This window comes from Cupressus sempervirens, chromosome 1 (assembly GCF_028749045.1).
Source record: "Cupressus sempervirens isolate cs-2001-9-10 chromosome 1, ASM2874904v1, whole genome shotgun sequence".
NCBI lineage: Eukaryota > Viridiplantae > Streptophyta > Pinopsida > Cupressales > Cupressaceae > Cupressus > Cupressus sempervirens.
In genome coordinates this window covers 353,188,271-353,211,561 of record NC_143118.1, presented here as the reverse complement: position 1 = coordinate 353,211,561, position 23,291 = coordinate 353,188,271, and the positions used below count along the sequence as shown (strand labels likewise).

Below are 23,291 nucleotides of genomic sequence, written 5' to 3'. Positions count from 1 at the left end.
GATTTCCACTGAATATAAGAACATAAGTCTTTGGTCTCTTTCCTATTATTGGCAATACCTTCACGAAGGATTACTCATGACTGGTGTTAATGCTACATCTTCACCATTTGGATCATTGTCATTTTATGTAGCTTCATCTTCTTCACTTTCAGGTCCTCTCTCCAAGCAAAAACTCTTCTAGTTTCTCCTTCTAAAGCTTCAACTTGCCTTCTCAAGGCTCTGAAATCATCACCACAAACAGCATCTAGAGAATTTCCTCCTTCACTCCTAAATCCATCTCTATCTCAACCACACAAGGCTCCTATTGCATACATATTTACAGTACCCACAAGTTTGATTGCAGTGTGAACTGACTTCTAACATACCATCGAATCAATACGAATTGACACTAAGTGAGGCTGAGTCCAGCCACACAACAAACTTGAGAGAAAATACCAACCCATTTCATAAAGAAATCAAAATCATCTCAATTTTATTAATTTCATAGTTGAAAAAACAAAACAAAAACCCAACTAAAATTCACTGTATGTAATCTTATACCCTTTCTACCCAATTCTCTGCTGCTACTTGACCTGTGTCGATTGACTCAAAATTTTTACTTGCCATCTGCTACTCTTCTCTTCTATTGGGGTTCCACCTTTCCTCAACTTGGCTTCACTTTTATTATAGTTAAATATTGTAACTGAAATCACCTCATTATGCATTTAATCTTTCCGCGCACTCACATATTCACTGGACTCTTGTACTTCCAACACATCTTCTCTACTCTAACGTTCACAATTTCTTATAAAAAAACTTTGCTAGTGCCTTCTACATGCAGTTTACTTCATCCATACTCTGCCTGGTTTCAATCTGCATGTCCCCTCTCCTCTATGCAGAAGTCTCCTTTTCTTGTACCACAGACCCTTGTCTCCCCCTTCACAACCGGTACCAATTTCTGCTTGTACAAACTGCCACCTCCTTGTCTTCTATCTTCTACGCAACCCCTTAATATTCTTGGCTGATGCCTTTATTAAATTCCGGCCAATTTTCTTGGATGCTGGCAAAAGTGGAATTTTCCATTACACATGTTTGAATTTTCTTAGAAGTTTGTAAAGCCTTTTCACATGCCTTCCTTTACATATCCTGCAGTCATAATGTCTCTTTGAGGCATTTTGTTAAACAGCTTGCATACCCTGTCTTTGCTCCACATTTTGCATTTACATCTGCCAGGGTAGTTGCAACTACACATGCAACAAAATTTTATATACTTTATGCTTTGTCAAACATCCAAATTTGATTTCAAAAGCTCCCATTGCCATGGGCAGAAAAAATGCTCCTGCATCATAATAAAATTCAAAAAATTAACATTTTGAATTATTGAAATAGATTTCAAGAAAAGAAAAGATTAATCAGAAGACATTTGATAATCATCAACATGATATAAAAAATATTTTAAGACATAATTGCCTATAGATGGCAGCAAAAGACAGAGAAGAAACCACTTTTGAAAGGGCAATATAGCCCTTCAACGAAGATGGTCATACTTTCAATTAATTGATAGAACTCTTCTGGTGTTTTTATTTTTTACTTTTGTGACTGTAAGCTCCTCTATTGCAAAAGCCAAACATGGCAGTCTAATGACAATTGGCAATCTAGCTTATGGCCCACATGGCATGAACACCTTCTTAGTACTTTCCTACTTAATGGCAATGTCCATATCTTTATTAGTCCCTTGTCACATTCAGCCCAAAAATAGCTTCCAATGTTTTCACATAACCCAGGCCCTGTTGCTAAATCGAATTGAAGTCATAGGTTCACTTGAGTGGCTAGGTAAGGGCTGCCTAAGTGACCAACCCTAGAAAAAATGGGGGCTGGACCCTAAAAGGGACAACCGAACATTTTTCATGGATGCCTAATTTTTCATTTCCAGCCTTTTTGGCCTTGAATTTGCTCATGATTGAGAGCTCTCTCTACCTCTGACTCAACCATTATCTTGCCAACTGTTTCTTCTCTCGTCTTGACTCTCAATCAATTCTTTAGTCTTTTCCTAATAAATTCTTCTATTAGATCCCAATTATTTCCCCACCTTTCATGTTGCTCTTATCCTATAAATACCTCATCTTCCTTTGGTTATAAATGAGGTTATGCTCTACTGCAACTTAGCTTCCTTCTACAAAAGACTCTCGTTCTCTTAACTGTCCTTATGAATCTGCCATTTTGTTGCTGCAATTCCCCTTAGCATCTTCATGCTCATTGTAACATCTACAAAATAATTGCTAATAAAATATGGTAATTAAAGAGTATAGAAATTGTATTCTAGAGTTAAAGGAGCCAAATATTCGACTATATATTTTGTCTTCTATAAAATGATTCTATCATCATTAAAGTTTGTACAAGTACATTTACCATATTTTGGCATAACTACAAAACACAGCAATTTTACATTGTAGTTACAAGTACAAACATCATAAAACCACAATCAAAATCTGCAAGAAAAGAGTAGGCAGTGTATAACAGTCATCTCTTCCTCCCTCGTCAAGTTTCCTTGTACCGCAGACCCTTGTCTCCCCCTTCACAACCGGTACCAATTTCTGCTTGTACAAACTGCCACCTCCTTGTCTTCTATCTTCCACACAACCCCTTAATATTCTTGGCTGATGCCTTTATTAAATTCCGGCCAATTTTCTTGGATGCTGGCAGAAGTGGAATTTTCCGTTACACATGTTTGAATTTTCTTAGAAGTTTGTAAAGCCTTTTCACATGCCTTCCTTTACATATCCTGCAATCATAATGTCTCTTTGAGGCATTTTGTTAAACAGCTTGCATACCCTGTCTTTGCTCCACATTTTGCATTTATATCTGCCAGGGTCGCTGCAACTACACATGCAACAAAATTTCATATTACTTATGCTTTATCGAACATCTAAATTCAGTTTCAAAAGCTCCCATTGCCATGGGCAGAAAAAATGCTCCTGCATAATAATAAAATTCAAAAATTAACATTTTAAATTATTGAAATAGATTTCAAGAAAAGAAAAGATTAATCAGAAGATATTTGATAATCATCATCATGATATAAAAAATATTTTAAGACATAATTGCCTATTGATGGCAGCAAAAGACAGAGAAGAAGCCACTTTTGAAAGGGCAATACAGCCCTTCAAGGAAGATGGTCATACTTTCAATTAATTGATAGAACTCTTCTGGTGTTTTAATTTTTTACTTTTGTGACCGTAAGCTCCTATATTGCACAAGCCAAACATGGCAGTCTGATGACAATTTGGCAATCTAGCTTGTGGCCCACATGGCATGAACACCTTCTTAGTATTTTCCTACTTAATGGCAATGTCCATATCTTTATTAGTCCCTTGCCACATTTCAGCCCAAACATAGCTTCCAATTTTTTCACATAACCCAGGCCCTGTTGCTAAATCAAATTGAAGTCATAGGGCCACTTGAGTGGCTAGGTAAGGGCTGCCTAAGTGACCAACCCTAGAAAAAATGGGGGCTAGACCCTAAAATGGACGACCCTAACATTTTTCATGGATGCCTAATTTTTCATTTCCAGCCTTTTTAAGCTTTGTATTTGCTCATGATTGAGAGCTCTGTCTACCCCTAGACTCAACCTTTATCTTGCCAACTGTTTCTTCTCTCGTCTTGACTCTCAATCAATTCTTTAGTCTTTTCCTAATAAATTCTTCTATTAGATCCCAATTATTTCCCCCCCTTTCATGTTGCTCTTATCCTATAAATACCTCATCTTCCTTTGGTTATAAATGAGGTTGTGTTCTACTGCAACTTAGCTTCCTTCTACAAAAGACTCTCATTCTCTTAACTGTCCTTATGAATCTGCCATTTTGTTGCTGCAATTCCCCTTAGCATCTTCATTCTCATTGTAAAATCTACAAAATAATTGCTAATAAAATATGGTAATTAAAGAGTATAAAAATTGTATTCTAGAGTTAAAGGAGCCAAATATTCGATTATATATTTTGTCTTCTATAAAATGATTCTATCATCATTAAAGTTTGTACAAGTCCATTCACCATATTTTGGCATAACTATAAAATGCAGCAATTTTACATTGTAGTTACAAGTACAAACATCATAAAACCATAATCAAAATCTGCAAGAAAAGAGTAGGCAGTGTATAACAGTCATCTCTTCCTCCCTCATCCATTTCCTTTGCCATGATCAAAAGAAGGAAAGTTTCCTTATTCCATAATCAAAAGTGGGAGGGGGAGGGGGAGGGAGGGACCGGGGGGGGCACGCATAGAGAGAGAGAGAGAGAGAGAGAGAGAGAGAATCATCGAGGTGATATCCACCATTAAACAAAGCATTAGCTTCCCTATTCTCACTTTGTTGCCTAACCCATCACAAAGGGTCTAGCAGTATGCAGCCAGCAAGCACTATGGAATCTTGGTACCGAGTGAAACACTGTTAAACTAGCATACCTAGATGCTCATGAACATATATCTAATGCACTCATCCATTGATAAACCCATAATGGAAGAGAACATACATCAAACCAATGGTCACACTCGCAGCACCTCTACTAGATGGAGGTAATGCAGAACAAAGACTTGAAGAGGTCTCGCCACCTAAGTTTTCCATTTCTTCTTGTTGCTTCTTTCTTAATTATTTCTTCTCTTGATATCCCTCTCAATGAGCTTGCATTTCACATATAACATCCTCGGACGCTTGTTTGCATGGTTTAGCATCATACCCTGATATATGTGCATGGCAATATTTCAATCTTTAATACCTCCCCCACTATTTTTATCATCACAATGCCAAGATGTAACTACCTTTTTTGGGTTGAGGATGGCATGTTTACAAGCCTTATCCCTTGCTACACTAACAAGGTCTGCATCTGGGTTAAATGGAGGCCTAGAAGAACTACCCTCAACTTGAGACATTACACTACTGCTGTAATATATCTTAACTAAATAAAAATAAGCATCTATAATAAAGAAAATCAAACACTAGGGCTTCTTACTTTGCAAGTTTTCATCAACATAAAATGGAACAAATCTAAATATTATAGCACATGTAAACAAAATGGAAACCAAAATATGATTCATGAATGTAAAAAAATTCAGAAAACAATACCAAAAAATTAACTAACCTCTTCAAAATTGCTCAAAAAATGGAAATGCAACTCAAACTTGTAAAGTCTCCTCCAAATGCTTCTTTTAGCTCCTCTCAATGTGCAAAAGCAAGCTACAAGTTTGCACAAACAATCAGCAATCAGTATATGAGAGTCAGCTGATTTGCTAATCTATTTCTAAAACCCCAATATTCTTCTATCAAGCCCTTTTCTCTCTTGTTTGTGTTTACACATGATGGAATGACCTTTTTAGGTCTTAGACAAAGCATATAAGCCCCAAGAAGTAAGTTAAAATAATTTCAAAAAAAAATTTGTGCACATTTTTTGTTGTTGGCTGCAGTAGAGTCTAATCATTGGGACTCTGTGGGTTCAGCGAGTCCTTGGACTTGGCAGGTCTGGCCAGGACTCTACCAGACATAGCGGAGTCTAGGTCCAAAGCCAAAAAATCTTTGGAAGTTGAGCTCGGCTCAAGAATTAAACAATCTTGCCTGGACTTGTAAAGTCCTCTAACACTGGTTCAAACTCTGATACGAAATCTAATACAGAATCTCTACCCTTAATATGATCCAAACTGATCAATGATGGATCCTATCACCTAGAGAGCTAGGTTTTATTCCAACTCTCAAATCTTCCAAGAGTTTCCATTCTTCAAAGAGCAATTTGTTGAAGAAAGCCTTCTTGGAGCTCCAATCACCAAAATGCACAATTAAAAATGATTTCTGAATGAATGAAAATGGCTACCCAAATATTATTTCATTTCCTTCAAACCCTAGTTGTACCTTTCATGTTTTCCTCTTATTTATTTTAATATCTTCTCTTACAGGTTTAAACCTCTAGGCCTTATGACTCATTATAGTATGGGTGGCCCCTTTTTAAATAATAACTTTTAACTCATATTGCCAAGGGAAGTTGGTGCAGGAGCACCTAGTCCAAGGGTGATTGCACAAAATTGATTTTAAGTTTTCCTTTTTGGTTTGAGATGGTCGGCTTATACTGACTCTAGCCAAGTCGGGGTGGTGAATAAATTAGGAGTTGTTAGGTAAAGGTGTGTGGAGTGTTTCTAAGTTTTGGTTTGTGGCTTAAAAAGGCATAGTGCTAAGACCTTGAGAAGTGTGAAGAAGGTGTGATTTTAATGCACCTTGTCATCTATGGTGGGATTTTAAGTTTGTATATGGATAAGGAGTCATAGGATGTCATGAAGGAGTTAGGAAGTGGAAAGAGGTAATAGATGTCAAGTTGTGCAACCTTTGTGAAAGTTGTCAATCATGCATATTGGTGGTGTAGGGTCACAGTCATGGTTTTGACATCATTCCTGACTCAATCCAAATGGTTCAAGAGCTCCCAACATGGTGAGAAGTAAAGTTGCTCATGAAACCAAAAAGTTGTCAAGATATGCAACTTTTTGAAAAGTTGCTAGACAACTTTTTGAGCAAACTGAGCAAAAAGTTGCAAAGCGCAAGTTTGAGCTTAGTGGTTATGCAAACCACCTGAAGCTTCTTTGGAAGAATATAAATCCACCATCAAAACACATCCCAATGGTTGGGAATTGTACCAAGCAAGCCTGAGCAAGTAAATGCACCTTTTTGTGAGACAGTTTTTGCATTTTGATGGTCCTATACGAACAAATGGATTGAATAGAAGAATCTGATTTTGGACTTGTGTTCCTCTTGCTTGTAGAATGTTTTTCTCTTCGAGCTATTAGTTTGTAAATATTCATTTAATTAGGCTTAGAAAATCTTTTCAAACTAGGCAATGTGTTGTTCCAGTTTTGGATGTTTAAGCAATAATGGCTCTCCCATGAATTCCTATCGTGAGTTCTTCGTGGTTTCAAGGGACATGGTAGTAGAGCCCATGTACATAATGTATTCTAGTGATAGGGCCCTAAGAAGCATGGTAAACAATTTCAAGGTGATGCCCTAGGCAAGTCTACATACTTGGTTAGGAGATCACAGAGCAAGAAGAGGAGTTTTGGGGTTTGAAAGTGCTTGGATACTTTAGACCAGTTGGTGTTGAAGGAGTGAGTAAGGTAGAATCTTGCCAAAGGAAAAGTTTCTAAGATGAGTTTTGGAGGGTGAAATATCATATCCTAACCAGGCCAGTCCACATTGTTTTGAAACCCTTAAAACTAGGCTAAAAAGTTTCTTTTGTGTGTACAGACACTTCAGGGATCAAAGACCCCAAAATCTTCAAGATTTCCCAAAAGGGTATCTAAATATCCAGTTTATTTGCCCCCTCCTTTGGAGTAATTTGAAGATAAAGTCCAAAAAACTCAATTTGGAGCAATTTTGCTTTATAGGTAAGAAACTTGATTCCAACTTGCAAGTTTGGTGTCCGGAATGCCAAGGAGAGTCCATGACCATTGAGGGAAGTCATCATGCCACATGGATGGAAGATTTGTTCAAGAAACCATAATAGCAAGATCAACAATGAGGAATGAAAGAGCATTTGTGTGTAGAAGCAAACCTAAGCATTGGTGTAAATAGGTTGTAGTGGGATTGGAGGATAGAGTAAAGGTCCTCTATGGATTAGGGTATCAAGAAACCCTAATATGCTAGTGATAGGCCTGAGTGAATCCTTAATAAGGGAAGGATTTGGTAGCAGTATTGGTGTAACTAGCTTGTAGTAGGGTTGCAGGATAGAGTAAAGGTCCTCTATGGATTAGGGTATCAAGAAACCCTAATAGGCTAGTGATAAGCCTGAGTGAATTCTTAATAAGGGAAGGATTTGGTAGCAGTAAACCTTGTGTTACATCAGAAGTGTGTCATGGGGGGCATTTTTCTATATTTTACTATAATATGAAATGACTTGATCAAATCATTTTATTAATTATTTACTTAAATTGATCTTTAGACAATAATTTAGTTATTCTAAATTTATTCATCAATCCATCACTGGACTCCAAATTGAAATTTGACTAATGCCACTAGTCCATAGATGATGTTTGAATGTCGCAAACCAACTAAAAATCCCTTCTAAAAAGTGGGGATCCTCCCTAAGAATTAGGAACTACAACCAAAGTCTCTACAATGATCCCAGAGGTCCCTCGATGCTTGCCAGTCAATATCTGGTCATTCCTTAAAAAGTAGGAACCTCGCCCAAAATTTAAGAAATTATCTCAAACTATCCAAAGTCACTTATAAAGGCCTTGCATAGCTCCAGAAACCTTGGATGGGTCCCCTATCCATGTTGTTGACCTACGGAAACTGGATAAGAGGCCAACCTCTTGACAATCTAGTTGTTTAAAGAAGGGAGATTACATTGATACTTGACATTGCAATAAGACAGTGCTTTATTCTAGGAGAAATATAGAGAAGTTGTGGTGTAATGATTACAGAGCATTTTCTGAGCTTGATATGGGGCTTAAAAGAAAGCATTTCAGCCTAACGAAAGCTTTAAAAATATTCAAAAGGAGGCAAAGCTTAAGGTCTATACCCCCACAGCACATATGCAATACTGGTTCTTACCCCCTCGTTGCAATAAGACAGTCCTAAATTCCAACACAAATGTAGAGAAGTTATGGTGCAATGGTTGCAAGGCATATAACCCTAACACAAGCAAACATAGGATGCATTCAAACCTAGAGGCAAAGTTTAACTGCGCCTCATTAAAGACAGCTTAACTCACTCTTTGTTAATAATTTTGGACAATAACACAACATGGGCATTGGTGCAAGAGCACCTAGGATCTTAACTAGGACCCAAATGCAATTTTGGCTTGTAGGTGGTTCTAGCCAACCACTAGTGAATAAGGACTAAAATAAAGTCCCACGTGTGTGTGTGAGTCATGTTAATTAGGTTGATAGGGATGTGTGTTGTTTGAATCTTCAAGTTGTCACAATCATGTCAAGAATGCATTAAGTTGCTTCTAAGGGTCTAGAATGGTCAAATGTTAACCAGACCCCAGCAGAGTGGAAAACATGAGGAAGCATGTTAGGTGTTGTACTTGGATCAAAATAAGTCCATAAAGTCAAGTTTAAAGTCATGGAATCAGCAGATGTAAAATATTGCACATAACAACTTTGCAACTTTGCAAAGTTGTCATGACAACTTTGACAACTTTGTCACAAACAACTAAAACTCCTCCAAAGTCAGTCAGATGTCATACCAACTATCCACACGTGTGGAAGGAAGCTATAAAAGATAAATTCAAGTCAGTGCCAAGGGTTGGAAAATGCATTGTACAGACTGTTGTCTTGATGTGAATAGCAATCAAGAGCAAACTATGACAATTTTTAGTTTCAGCCCATCATCCACACCATTAATGGATTGAGAGGGTTTTTGTTTTCACATGGTTTTGTAGAGCTTTGAATGTAGTTTCTTGGATAGTGAGTAGGAGTTTGTGTGACAAGAATTGCCAGTTTGCTGGCCTGAACAAGACAATCAGAAAAGATGCAACCATAACCTGGGTTACAATGGTCGAACCTTGATGGCCATTTGGAATCAAGTAATGGACTCTATAAACTATGTATATATGCATCTTTGTGGTGATTGGAACAAGTTTTCTATTTTTCCTAAGGAGCCCTAGGCGAGTTTGTACACCCGGCTAGACATTGTGATCAGCAAACCAGTGCTTGTGAAGAGCCTTGGATGGATTGTTTGATGCAATCCAAGCTCATGGAAGGTAGGAGGATTGAGTGAAGGTTATTTAAGCCAAAGGAGGAGTTGTATTGAATCCATTAGTGGGGTGAAAAAAAAAATTCTCCTGACTATAGTCCTAAAATTCTTGAAATCCTCATAAGTTCATAAATAGCCTTAAATTTGGGAAACAGCTGTACAGATGGTCTGTGGGTTCAAGACCAAAAAATTCTTTGAGGTAATCCAAAAGGATACTCAGATCCTAAGATTATTTGGGACACCGTTAAAGGGTTTGCGAAGTTATAAGCCTATAACCAATTTTCAAGGCCTAATTGGACACCAGTCCTAGTAGCCCTTCCAGCTGTTGGCTGGCTAGGAAGATGTATGGGTGTTGTCATTTATGGCAACATATCATGTAATCAAAGTTAGAAAATTGTCTGAGTGTTGGACAATTTGCAGCAGCACAAAGACAGATACAGTATGTAAAGATGACAGACTTCAAGTTAGCTCATGCACAGTTCAGGATTGATAGTTGATAGTATCATGATGACATATGTCAATGTGTAGATCGGTACAGACAGTACGGCGTATGTTGCAGAAGAATTACCAGTATAGGTAATTAACAGAGCAGAACAGAGTATGTCAATAAATTGAATTGTATGGCTTAAGGAATTATTTTACGGCTTAAGGAATTATTTTGGTAACAAAATAATTACTTAATCATGATGAGTCGACATCCTAAGTTATAATTAGTCAAGCGTATGAAAGCATCAAGGCTGACTAAGCAGAGTTTTGTTGATTTGCCAGGCATAAGTAAAGACCATATCTTGCGCAGATAATGTGTAATATGGATGTAATGCGAACTATAGTGAAGGAAGTATAAGTGATATGCGAGCCTTATGTAATGTGGAATCTGATGTATGATTAGAGCAAGTGCAAGATACAGCAGCAAGACAAGTATTATATGTATATCTATTATTGAGAAGAAACTTATTTGTATATTACATGTTAGGGCAGTGGGCTCTTCTTGTATACATACGAAATTTCATGTTAGGGCAGTAAGCTCTTCTTGCATACATTGTATTTGATCTACCAACTCCTAACAAGGTTGAGGCTTTTAATAGGGCTTAGTCCTCTAAAAAGGACTCGAGACACTATATGTATTTGATAGACTCTAACAGGGTCAATATCCTTAAACAGGATTCTTTTGTTTAGTGGATCATCTTGTGGGTATTATCCCCACTGGGGTTTTCCCTTGGCCAGGGTTTTCCTAGTTAACAACTAATGGTGTTATGAGTTCTCTTTGTGTATGGTTATATTTACTGTTCAACATTATTGGTTTACTTTCATATGCAAGTTATGAAGTAATTAACAATATTCAGTTGAGGGAAAAAGTTTGTAGAATAATGAATCACCCCCACCCACAAAGTATTATCTATTTCTAACACCACCTAGGTAACAAACAAAACAATTGGAAACCCATGAGCCCAATCTACTTAGTGACCTCACAAACTATTGAATGGGACCAAAACCAAGCTTAGGAAGCCATCCTAGTAAGGAATGTACTCTGGGTGGTCAGATAGGAGATTTGGAGCAATGAGAGCATGGGTGAGTTTCATAGTTGTGGAGTTTTGAATTGATTGGTGAGGATCAGAGGTGAAGGGAGATAGTAAGGAGTTTCCCTTGGGATAGGGTATTATAAAGGACCCTAAGAGGCTAGCAGAGAAGCCTAGGTGAGTTCTATTAGGTGAGCTAGGACATTGTAGAGATCCTCCCCATCAGGCATATAGCCCTCTAGCACATCACCCGGTGAAGGTGGACTCAAATCAACATTAACAAGTTTATTTGAGTCAAGAAGGAATTTGAACTCTGATAAAAATTCACTCTCGATTAATATTATGAAAATCATTTCAGCTGCCATTTATTTTGCAATCATCACCTAGCACATTATATCGGAAACTTAAAACGACGACATCGAAATATCTAAAACTAGATAATCACAGAAGATTCTAAACTAGCAAACACGCTTTGATACATTATATCCAAAATCCTTTACACAAATTCTTCCCTAAGGAGTAATTACATTTGGAACGTTCACTGCAATGTGAAAAATAAAGAATTCAACGTCGATCTGGATTACTACAAACAAAACAAACCGATTGACGATGATGAAATGAGATCCAGAATAAATTACGCTAAAGACAATTATTACATACCAGCGGGAAGCTTCAGCAGAGCATAAATTCAAATTTCAGTTATCCTTGATGATAGACGTTCGATCCGCTCAACAGTACCGTTTTACTGCAAATCAAGCAAAATGCTACTCTAAATAGGTAATCCTGAGCCTTCGCAATGACCAAGAAACAAGGAGAAAAACAGGTCAGGCCGAAGCCAGCGTTGAAAGAGCAGTAACGATTTTTAAAAATTAATATAAAAACACAAACCAAACAAAAAATTTACTCCATCGATTATCGCAAGAAAATTTTCTATATACCTTGAAGAGGACCAGAATACCAGATATTTCTCGCCTGTTGATTTCAACCAAAAGAGTTTGCCTTTCGACAGCGTGAATGCATTGAAATATCTAGGACAAACGAATAAAGCAGACGATATTTCCACGCTGGTATATGCTTACAAGACGAATCAGGCAGTTCAGCTTGCTTATAATTTTGGAGGTTCAGAATTATCTTTTTAAAATGACCAAAAAAAATTTAAGTATATTTAATAAATCACTTCTATATTATTTTCTTTTAGAGTAGACTTAAGAGTAATCAAATCCTAATAGTAATGACACACCTTTACAAAAAAGGTTTGATAATTGTAGTAATTTTTCTATTAGAAATAAGAGTTTCAAAAAATATAAAGCAACCAAAGTACCACCACGAAAGTGAACGAGGAGGTCAAGCCTCACTAAGGAAGAACAGAATCAGTTGTACAACATAACAAAAAGAGAACAAGAAGGACTATCTAACTAAGAACATCATAGTAATTGACCATCCAATCAGTCCAACCTAAAGGACCCTCCATCCAAACAACGCTTTTACAATCATGAATCTACATCAGCCTAAATAAATTTTCTTTTGTAGCATTCACTTTCTTACTGATTTCTTTGTTCAGCCTAATGCAAGCTTGCTCAAAAGCTTGCAGATCACCCAGGATTCTACGCTGTTAGTATCCATGCTTCAACTCATAGTGAAAAAAAGCAGCATGCCCATCATGAAGGAACCTTCTCATCTTGTCTCGCTCGATTAACATAGTAGCCTGCACCTACAAAGAAATTTTAAAATAAGTGAGTTTTCGAAAAAACTCAATAAGATCCCTCGGCTTACCTTGGTACCTTTCCTCATTCCTACACTTTCAGATCTGCTAAAGAAGACGATAATATATTCCAAAATAAGTTGGTATCTTTAGGAAGACCATTAATATGACCAGTGATAATATCAAGAATATTAACACCAATAGGATAAACAATGCCAAACATTCTCCATATTTCTTTAGCAAAGGTACAATCTAAAAGAATATGTCTACCAGTTTCAGGAACTCTGCATAAATTACAAATATCAGAATTAGAGAAATCTCTCTTAATAGGAAGCTTGTCCAACATGACTAACCATCTAAAGCATCTAATTTTAGGCTCAACAAAATTCTTCCACAAGATATCAAAGTATTTTTTCCAAACATCAACATCATAAGAAGAGTACAAAATAGCATTGACATGATCAATAATATCCGTATTACAATCAAGGATTCTATATATATTCTTGGCCTTAAGTAGATTCATGACAACTCCACCAAGCCAGTTACAATTAAGGTGCCTTTGAGAATCAACATGGCATATAGTGGGAAGACCATAAATAGCTTGCACAATCATGTTATAAGTTCTTTTATGGGAATCGAGGATATCATATTTATTTTTAAGCTCGTCCCAAGGATTGATTTGATTCTGCTCAAAGAGATCTATGAACTATTTAATACCTTTCTTGGCCCATAGTCTGGCAAAACACCCTTGGGTAAGGGCCAAAGGTTTACCATTTAGGTGAAGATTCCACCAAATGGATCTTTCACCATGGAGTTGATTATTACAATGAAAATCCTTGTTAATGATGAATCTCCTAACATGTTCCCAAGCCTTCCAAATAGATTTGAAAACTGTGGAACCTTGGACCATGACAGGAAAAGTACCAATAATGAGGTCGCAAAAGGGGAGATTAGTCCAAGATTTGGCTTTCTTAGGCACACCCCTCTCAATGTTGTTTCTAACCAACACTTTCCAAGGATAGTCCCCCTCCATGGATTGAAAAATCCATTTGGCAGATAGGGCAATACCCTGAATTCTTAAATCCTTTAGCCCAAGTCCCCCAAGGGCCTTGTCAATGTGGCACCAAGCTCACTTAACAGAATAAATTTTATTATTACCCTTTCCATCAGACCAAAGAAATTTTCTAATGGACTTTTGAATTTCAGCAATCTAATAATTGTTAAAAAACTAGGCAAAGGAATAGTAAATGGTGTAAGAGGACAACATCTTCTGGCAAACCTGAATTCTGCCTGCTAGAGACAACGCCCTATTATGCCATTTGTTAATCTTCTTATCAATCTTCTCTTTAACCCATGACCACATGTCTTTGAGGGCAGGTTCCACTGAGAAAGGGATACCAAGATATCTAGTGATCTTATTGGGGTCTCCCGATTGAAAATTGTATTGAGCAAACCAATCTGGGGGCTACACATCCCACCCCAAACAAACTGATTTGGCTTGAGATATTTTAGCCCAAGATATAAAACAAAAAAAATTGAGTTTATATTGCAAAGCCTTAAAATTACTTTCTGAAAGCTCAAAGAACAACGTGGTATCATCTGCAAACTGGCAATTGATGAGCTCTTCATCATTAGGCAAATAGATACCTCTGACATCAGGAGATAAAGAATAATCTCCGAGAATATAGTAAAGAGCCTCTAAAGCAATCACAAAAAGAGATGGTGCCAGAGGGCACCCTTGTCTAATGGACCTCCCTAGAGAAAAAGGAGCGGAGAGAACACCATTAACTTCAACCTGAGCAAAAGCATCACTAAGAAGCACTTGCACAGTATTACAAAAGGAAGGAGGGAAACCAAAGGCCTCTAACATCATAAGAATAAATTTCCATTCAACTCTGTCATAAGCCTTCTAAATTTCCATTCAACTCTATCATAAGCCTTCTTAAAATCCAAAAGAAGCATGGCTGAGTTTTTGTGTGAGCATTTAGACCACTCTATGACTTCCCAACTAGTAATGAGATTATCAAGAATATATATACCCTTGATGAAACCAGTTTGGTTAGAGTTAACAAATTTAGGAAGAATATTGACTAACGTAAGAGCCTTAGCCAAAATCTTATATGACACATTAAGAAGGGTAATCGCCCTCCAATTCCTAATGAGGGTCTTATCTCCATGCTTGGGGAGGAGCTTAATGATCCCTCTATTAACATCTTGTCCCAAGGAGCCAATAGACAAAGCTTCAAAGTATAAGTCATGGAGATCCTTACATATCTAACTGATATTGGATTTATAGAACTCAACAAGAAAACCATTAGGGCCTGGGGCCTTATCATTGTTGAGAGCCATGATAGCTCCCTCAATCTCCTCAATAGAGATATCTTTAGCAAGCATAGCAATATCATCCAAGTCCAACTTTTTAGGAATAAGCATTTTGCATTTATTTCTTAAAGACTTAGCCTCAGAGGAGTCCTCAAAAGTAAAGTGATTAAAATGATAATGCATTATAAATAATAATAATAACATAATATTAGAAAATGTAATATACATTTTATTATATTTTAAAATATTAAAAATTATATTTATATATAATACAATATTGTTATATTATTATTAAATTGCAATATTTATTTATAGCATGTATATACTATAATTTTAATATAATAAATATTGCAGCAATAAGTAGTTTTAAATTAAATTATAAGAAAAAATGTTTGTAAATGATAAATTATATTAGAAAATGTAATTTGGTTGAAAATATTTAATATGGAGAAGCCTTAAAAAATGGCTCTTATAACAAGTAATCAACTCACTAATTGTACTAATGTATTAATTGTAGAGAAGTGAATGCAATAGTAGTTTACATACGGTAAGTTAATAAGATTCAGTATTTAGGTAATTTGTTGGTATGTTATGAACAAATATGAGGTATTGGATATGTCATTTTAAAGAAATTAGTTTTTTCAATAATAATTATAAAATTATAGATTAGCTTATTTTATGTAAATCAATTTAAGTGGTGTGTAAGTTTATCTTTTATTTATATGACTTTTAACTAATTGTATTCTTTATATTTGATATATATCTTAACTTGGTTGTATTGAAAAATATACTAAAGAAGATTTTATGAAAGTATCTGTGAAATTACACACTAGGTTATTTTGTGTAAATAGGTTCAAGTGGTGTGTAACCTATGTTTCTTAGCTTGGTTGAATATAAGAACACATGAGACAGATATGAAAATATGGACTACATCATATTGTGTAAATTAATTTAAGTGTTGTTCAACCTCGTCCTTTATTGATGTGGCCTTCAAAAAGTTGTGTCCCTTTATGCATGATATGTGTAGACACTATAATTTTGACTTTACAAATTTATTAATTTGTAACACTAATTACTCTTCTATACCTTATAACTAATCAAACTTGATTTAATTAATTATTGTCAATCTATAATATAATGAATCATATTCTTCTTTTATCTAATGTTTATTTAATTTGATTAATTAAACATATTCTAGTTATCCCTTCTAAGATTTATTTTGAGTTAATTGATTAACCCTAACCTGTGACTTAACATCGTGCTTCTTGTAAAAGTCTATTAGTTAATTAATCCTTGATTAATTAAGTAATTATCGTCATTCCTAACCCTATTAGCCTTCTTCTCTAATTAAAAATTCACTCCCTCACATATGACTTATTTCTTCTAATTTAAAATTTCACTTTCTCAACAATGACATGCACTAGCAACTTAATTTCTTCAATTCAACATGTGACCAAATATAATATTTGGTGCCCACATGTCAGAGATGACATCTCATTCCTTTAACCACCCTATTACTTCCCCTTTTCTCCATATGTCATCCATCTCCACTAACACCTTTGATACTTTGTTAAGAAAATGTTTCCACTTGTCACCTTCACCTTCTCCCAAGGTTGCACACATGTGTGAGCATAAATGCTCTCTTCTACGTACCAAGTGATCTTCCCAATGTATTAACACATGTCACAAGGCTATGAACCCTATCCAACTCACCTCCTTACATCCAATCTCAACACTTCATTAACTTCTAATCATCTTCATCCATTTCTCTTCTTCCAACTTTATGAATTGGATCCTTCTCCCTTTGAAACTCAATCCATTTTTATAATATCACACTTATGCTAAAATCACTCTCCAACATCATTGCACTTATGCCATCACTACTTTTGCTAATAAACTTGGATTTCTTTCTTTCATTCAGTAGATTTTATGCCTTACTTTCTTCAGCATAAGAATTTTTCTATTCTTTTTGCTATACGTCATAGTTCATATGTGTAGTATTGTAGTTCATTGCACATAAGAGGGCCATAAACTAACTAATGGAGCAGCTGAGAGACAGACAATTTGGCTATTGTCAAAATATCAATTATCTTTTTAATCTAGGAATTACCTATTCTGCCATCCTTTCCTACTCTCTTATTGTCGTAGTTAGTCATGCACGTTCCCATTTATTGCATTTAAGTCAGAGTAGATTGTATCTAGTGAGTTAGTCCCCTTTTCCACTTACCTAGGTTGTTTAAATTGTTGAGCAATCTAGTATTTGCCTCTTCTGCTCTCTAGTTAAGAGCATACCCTCAAAACCCAAAAAACAAAATTCATTGCAAATCTTGCATTCATAAGGGAGTTGTACCTTTCAATTCATGGGTCTTTGATAGATTACTACACTGACCCATTTTGTTGTTAACTTTTTTGTTCTCCACAAGCCATTGGGCAATTAAAGAGTCAAGGTCTAAACCAAAAAGATAAGGGAGACAAATTGTTAACCAACAGTTTGGTGAATCTACTGAGGAAGTAACTCATATATCCTAAGTTCTCTTAGTAAGTATGTATGTGGCTTTACTAGATAAATTAGAACTTATCTCTATCACACTCAATTTGTTGAGTCATGCATAACAACTCATAAGGAGAAATGGTGTTACCTCACGAGGGACAAATCCTAGTAGTGCAACCTAACTTCGGCTTCCAGGATGAATAGGAGGGTATAATAAATCAATTGAATACCCTTGCTTGGAAAAGTCAAAAGTCCCTTGACCAATATAGGAGAGTAAGCTTTGCCCTCAAAAGAGAAGAGGCCAATGTTGAATATTGGGATGGAGTTTTATGGGAAAGAAGATTAAAAGAAGTGCACCCATTATGAACAAAGATAGTTCACCCTAGAACCTAAATATATCCAAATTGTTTGTGGCAAATGGAAAGTTGACCAAATGTTTGAAGAATTGTAGAAAGTCAAATTCCCAATATTGGAAGATTCTCTTAGAAGAGGAAGTGCTTGCTCTCAGGATCCAGTATATCAAGGTATCTAGGGTGCACTTTTTCTACCACCTCATCCTATTTCTTAGATATGCAGCCATTCATCTTCACCTCCTACTTTTTTGCACTCATATCCCATCATTGTGTAATGCCTTCACTCTTCATAGAGTAGTTGTCCCTACTGTTGTCATTTTTTCAAGCTATTCCAATAATCCGTCCCACCTCAATGGTTGTTCCTTGGGGTAATGTTATTGGCCCTCTTTAGCTAGTAGCTAATAATGACCTACCTAGAGCTTCCTGGAAGAACTTTCCCAAGTTCAATGGCGATGGTAAAATCTTTGTTGATGAGCACATTATGGATTTCTTCATTTCATGTAGTGTTGTTTGTCCTCCACATGAGGACGTAGCAGTAAGGATGTGTGTGGAAACTTTAGTTGAGAACACAATTGACTGGTTTCAGCACCTTCCAGTAAGATGTATCAAAAACTGGAATGATATGAGGAATCAATTTGAAGCATGCTACAAGAGTACAGAAGATGAACACACTAAGTTTATTCAACTTACCTAGATAAAGAAGGAATCTAGTGTTCCTATGAGAGACTTCATTTCCAAGTTCAACAAGTTGTTCAATCGGATCCCTCTTGCAAGTAGACCTACATGAGACAACCAGAAAATATTCTTCATTAGCTCCATGCCCCCTAACATTAATTTTCAAATTAGACAAGCGCATGTGGCTAATCTTTAGTCTTCTCATACCCTAGAAATCAAATTAGAGGATGATTTGATAGTAGCTAGGAAATGGAAAAGAGAGATTCAAAGTGGAGCCTCAACAAGATCTACCATTGGTACAATGAATAATATTGAAGCAATGCTTCAAAAGCTATCAAATGAAATGATTTCCATGAAAAGGCAAATGGAGAAGATTGTTCCCTCATTATAGTAACCATATCAAGACATTCCACAAAGGAAACATAAAGGCAAATTATTGCAAATGTCATCCACTTAGAAAAAGCTTGCTATTGAGGAACTTCCTAAGAAGCAAAATATGTGCATATTTCACTTAGAGCAGATCATGATGGTGATTCTGCCCATAAATGAATAAGCAACTCACTACTAGTAGTGAGCTAACTATATGCCTAAAATGTGAGCATACTTTTATTAGTCATTATATTCAAGATTGCTCAAGAATGAGGTCTTGAATGGAGGCTCATAGTTCTCTATTCATATAGTACAAGGGTTTGTAATGAAGGCCCTCAGTTTGACCTAGTTTATGCCCATGGGTAATTGCACCAAGTTGTGGTGCCAAAAGGGGGGTATAAGTGGACACCTTTTTTCTGAAATCAGTAATTTTTGAACTTCAACAAGAATTTGAAGATAGTTGCACTCAAAATTTTAAGATATGATAAAAACAAAAGTAGTAGTCCTTTGGATCTAGTTTCTAAACTACTATTTTTTTTTCAAAATGGTTTAGTTTTAGGTCCTCAAAAAATAGGCCACATAAAGTGGTACTATTTATTCCAAATAAATATAACATAGTACATAGTGTGGCCCCCCTAAAATTTTAACTCTTTTTTTGAAATTCTTTAATCGCTCTGGTCAAAAGTTACCTAACACTATGTAGTTTATCTCAGATTTTTCGAGTAATTTTATAATGTGTATTTTTTTTAATGAATTTTTTAATTAGACACATCCCAAAAATGTGAAATATCTCTGTGCTCCCCCTAGAAATGATTGAAAACTAATCTAAAATCAAAACTTCTTTTTTTCAAAGTGTGTAGAATGAAGTCTAGTTTCTAAAAAATTAAGTTGTTACAGAATTCAATGAATGAGCTAAAATCTATAGCCCAATTAGTACATGTTGGTTTTTGAAAAAAAAATAGACATACATTCAAAAGAAATTATAGATGAAAGGCTTGAAATAGTTCAAATAAAAAATAAATTATATGGTTATATAGCTAACACAGAGACCTACAATGTCATGTAACCTGATTTTATCGATGCTCAACCATGAAGAAACTTGAAGGAGAGCAAATAAGAAAAATCAATCATTTTTTGTATGTTTGCAGCAAAACACGTCTCAGACCAGTTTACAGACTCCAAACCTTTGGGTTGGATCCCCAAGGCAAAACCAAACCTTAAGCTTGCTAGAATACAAAGCTTTGAATAGCGTGTGTGCACACTATAGTGCGTATGTGCTATTTAAATCCTTTTAAATTTAATTCTTAATAGTAAAAAAAAATTGTTTTGAAAAGCGCGTATGCGCTATAGTGCATACACACTATAGTGCGTACACGCTATGGATTGGGATACCCAAGCCATAGCGTGTGCACACTTTTCAAAATTAGAGAAGAAAAAAGGTGTCATCTTTTTGGCACCACAACTTGGTGCACTTACCCCCATGCAAGTACACCATGAAACAAGAGATTCAAGGATCCAATATGCATGGAAATGGAGATGAAAACTAATCTAAATAATAACAATGCAAAATAATGCAAGAAAGAAAATGCAATAACAATGCAATACTAATCTATGAAAACAAAAATGGATCTAAGCTATTATGTAAATGAAATGATGGATCATGATGATGGAAGCCATGGATGCATGAAAGAAGAAGACAAGAAAATAGAAGTTCTCCACAAAAAGCTTTAGTATTCAAACTCTTTCTTCAAAAATCGCTTTCCAAACTTGTAGCATAACAATGATATAATAATGGATTTATAAAATGAGGAGAGGGCTCTCCCTTATAAAGAGGATTGGATGATCAAGATTAAGAGAAAAAAGATTTAATCAAGGGTGGAGAAAGAATGATCTGCGTGAAATAAAGATCCACTAATGAAAAAATAGGAAAATAATTAAATGAAGAAGAAAGTGGAAAGAGGAAAAAGATAACTCCCACATTAAGTGTAGAGAAAACAAAAAAATAGATTTATTTAATTTTTTATTTGTTTTATTTCTTTTTTCATGTGGGAGAAAAGAGGAGGAAAATTAAATGGAATCCCACTTAGAAAATAAAAAAAGATTTATTTAATTTTAAATTTGTTTTATTTTCCTTTTTATCAAAAAGAGATATTTAAGTGGGATTTTTATTCAATTAAAAGGGAGCAAGTTCTTATAATTAAATAGGGAATATTTAATTAAATTAAAAGAAGCGTTTTTCTCTTAATTAATCAAATGTGGATGAATTATTTAATTAAAAGAGAGGTTTTCTTTTAATTAAATGGGGACTTAATTTATTTAATTAAAAGGGAGATTTTCTTTTAATTAAATAAGATTTAGGATAAAATGATCAACCTTAAAAATAAAAACAAAATTAAATTTGATCAAGAAAATTGATTTAAATTGATTTAATGAAATATTACAAACCATTGATTCAGGAAATTTGATAAATTGAATAATGGGGGCCCATAGTTTGGGTGTCCATTTTAGGGTGCATACATTTGCCCCTCTTTGACTAATGTGTGATCGATTTGGGAACACATGTAGTCAAAGAAAGAAATTGAAGTGTGAGGTCAATTTGGGATCACAAAACAACCCAGATGTGTGGTCAATTTGGGAACACATCAAGACAAATAATACAAATAAATTTTGACTTTAAAAAGTCAAAGATAAAATTGATAAAACTGAATCAAGGATTGAAGTTGATAAGTACTACCCCCTCGTGATCAAAATCGAAATGAGACAGAGGAGAAATAACAAATTGATAAATTTGATCAAATCAAACAAAAGATAAAGTTCTTGATGTAAGATAAAAGAGATAAGAATCACAAAAATAAGGTAGATCATCAAGTGTGAAATATCATGCCCCAAAGGTGAATTAAAAGAAAAGAGGTGGGGAAAAAGAAAATGGAAGATAGAAATTTGAAACATATGGAAAGAAATAGAAGGTAGAAAAGAAATTTTTTCATAAGAAATCAAATGATCCAAAATCAATCAACTATTAAAAATAGAAAATTTCGATTGAGATCATGAAAGAAGATAAGGAAATGAAGATCAAAACACAACCATAGTTGATTAAAAGTCCACAAGAAAGATTAAGGGAGAACCCTCTCAAACTCATAATGCAGCCTAAAAAAGCAAACTAACATGAAGTCTAATAATGCAAGATACATGAAAATGCAAAGGTTTACTTGCAAAAGAGCAATTGTAACATATGATTTTGTGTTCATCATTCATTAGAGAATGCTATAGAACTTATTTTCATCATTGGGCCATTATTAATAAGCATCGTAAAATCACACAATCATCACTAGTTACAAGCGCAACTATGAAGATATGAATGTGATTTATATCAAATTGGAATGTGGAAAGATTCTAACATAAGCATCAAATACATAAAGGTCAAGATGACTTTGATGTTAGCTTATCCAATTTAATGTAGCAAAACCATGCTCACATCAAGGCATAGATGCTAGGATGACCGAAAGAACAGTTGTGCAAAACAGTCAAGGATAATGCCTCAAATCTCTTAAGTGTTTCAAGGGGACAACAAGAGACATAGGCGCTTTGATGTATCACCAAAAAAATTATATATTCCAAAAATACAAACAAAATTCAAAAATTCAAAAATTGAAAAAGAAAAAGAAAAGTGCCTTGGTGAAAACTTGGAAATAGGTGCTTTGGTAGCAAAAATATAAAAAAATTATAAAAAGTCCTGAAAAAAGTTAAAGTAAAATAAAAATCCAAGTGGTGAAAACCTGGAAACAGGAGCTACTTGAGGCCTTTGCACCCCTGTTTCTTAGTGTGTGTCCTCGATATTTAGCCTTTCTCCATCATGCCTTGTCCTTGTTGCCTTGGTTTGGAATTGGTCTTTGTTTAGGGGGCATAACTGTGTTCACTTTGGTCTCTTGGTTGCGTTAGCCTTTAGGACACCTTGCAAATGGTGTTTTTCAACACTACCCCAATTGTATTTTTCAATACAACCATTGACATCGAGTGCTTTTCAACACTTTTCGATTTGGTGTTACCTAGTTTTGTCATGTGATCTTCCCTTCTTGCAAGCATTTGATCCTTATCCTCAGAACTCAGTATCAGTTAACACACTTAAATTTTGAATGCAACACTTAATTCTTGACTTA

At 35.3% G+C, this 23,291-nt stretch overlaps 1 protein-coding gene across 4 annotated transcripts in view; it reads right to left on the bottom strand.

Annotated features, from left to right (window-relative positions):
- Nucleotides 1-12,300, bottom strand: part of LOC149577691 (inositol polyphosphate multikinase alpha-like) — a 111,770-nt gene extending 99,470 nt beyond the window's left edge. For 2 of the 4 annotated variants that reach the window (XM_089825177.1, XM_089825193.1), the window contains exons 1-3: nt 12,161-12,300; nt 11,883-12,011; nt 5,111-5,205 (exon numbers count right to left, since the gene is read on the bottom strand). The gene's annotated coding sequence lies outside the window, so the exon portion shown is untranslated. The remainder of the gene's footprint in view (nt 1-5,110; nt 5,206-11,882; nt 12,012-12,160) is intronic. The other 2 variants (XM_089825185.1, XM_089825194.1) reach the window with 1 other exon arrangement.
- Nucleotides 12,301-23,291: the final 10,991 nt, after the last annotated feature.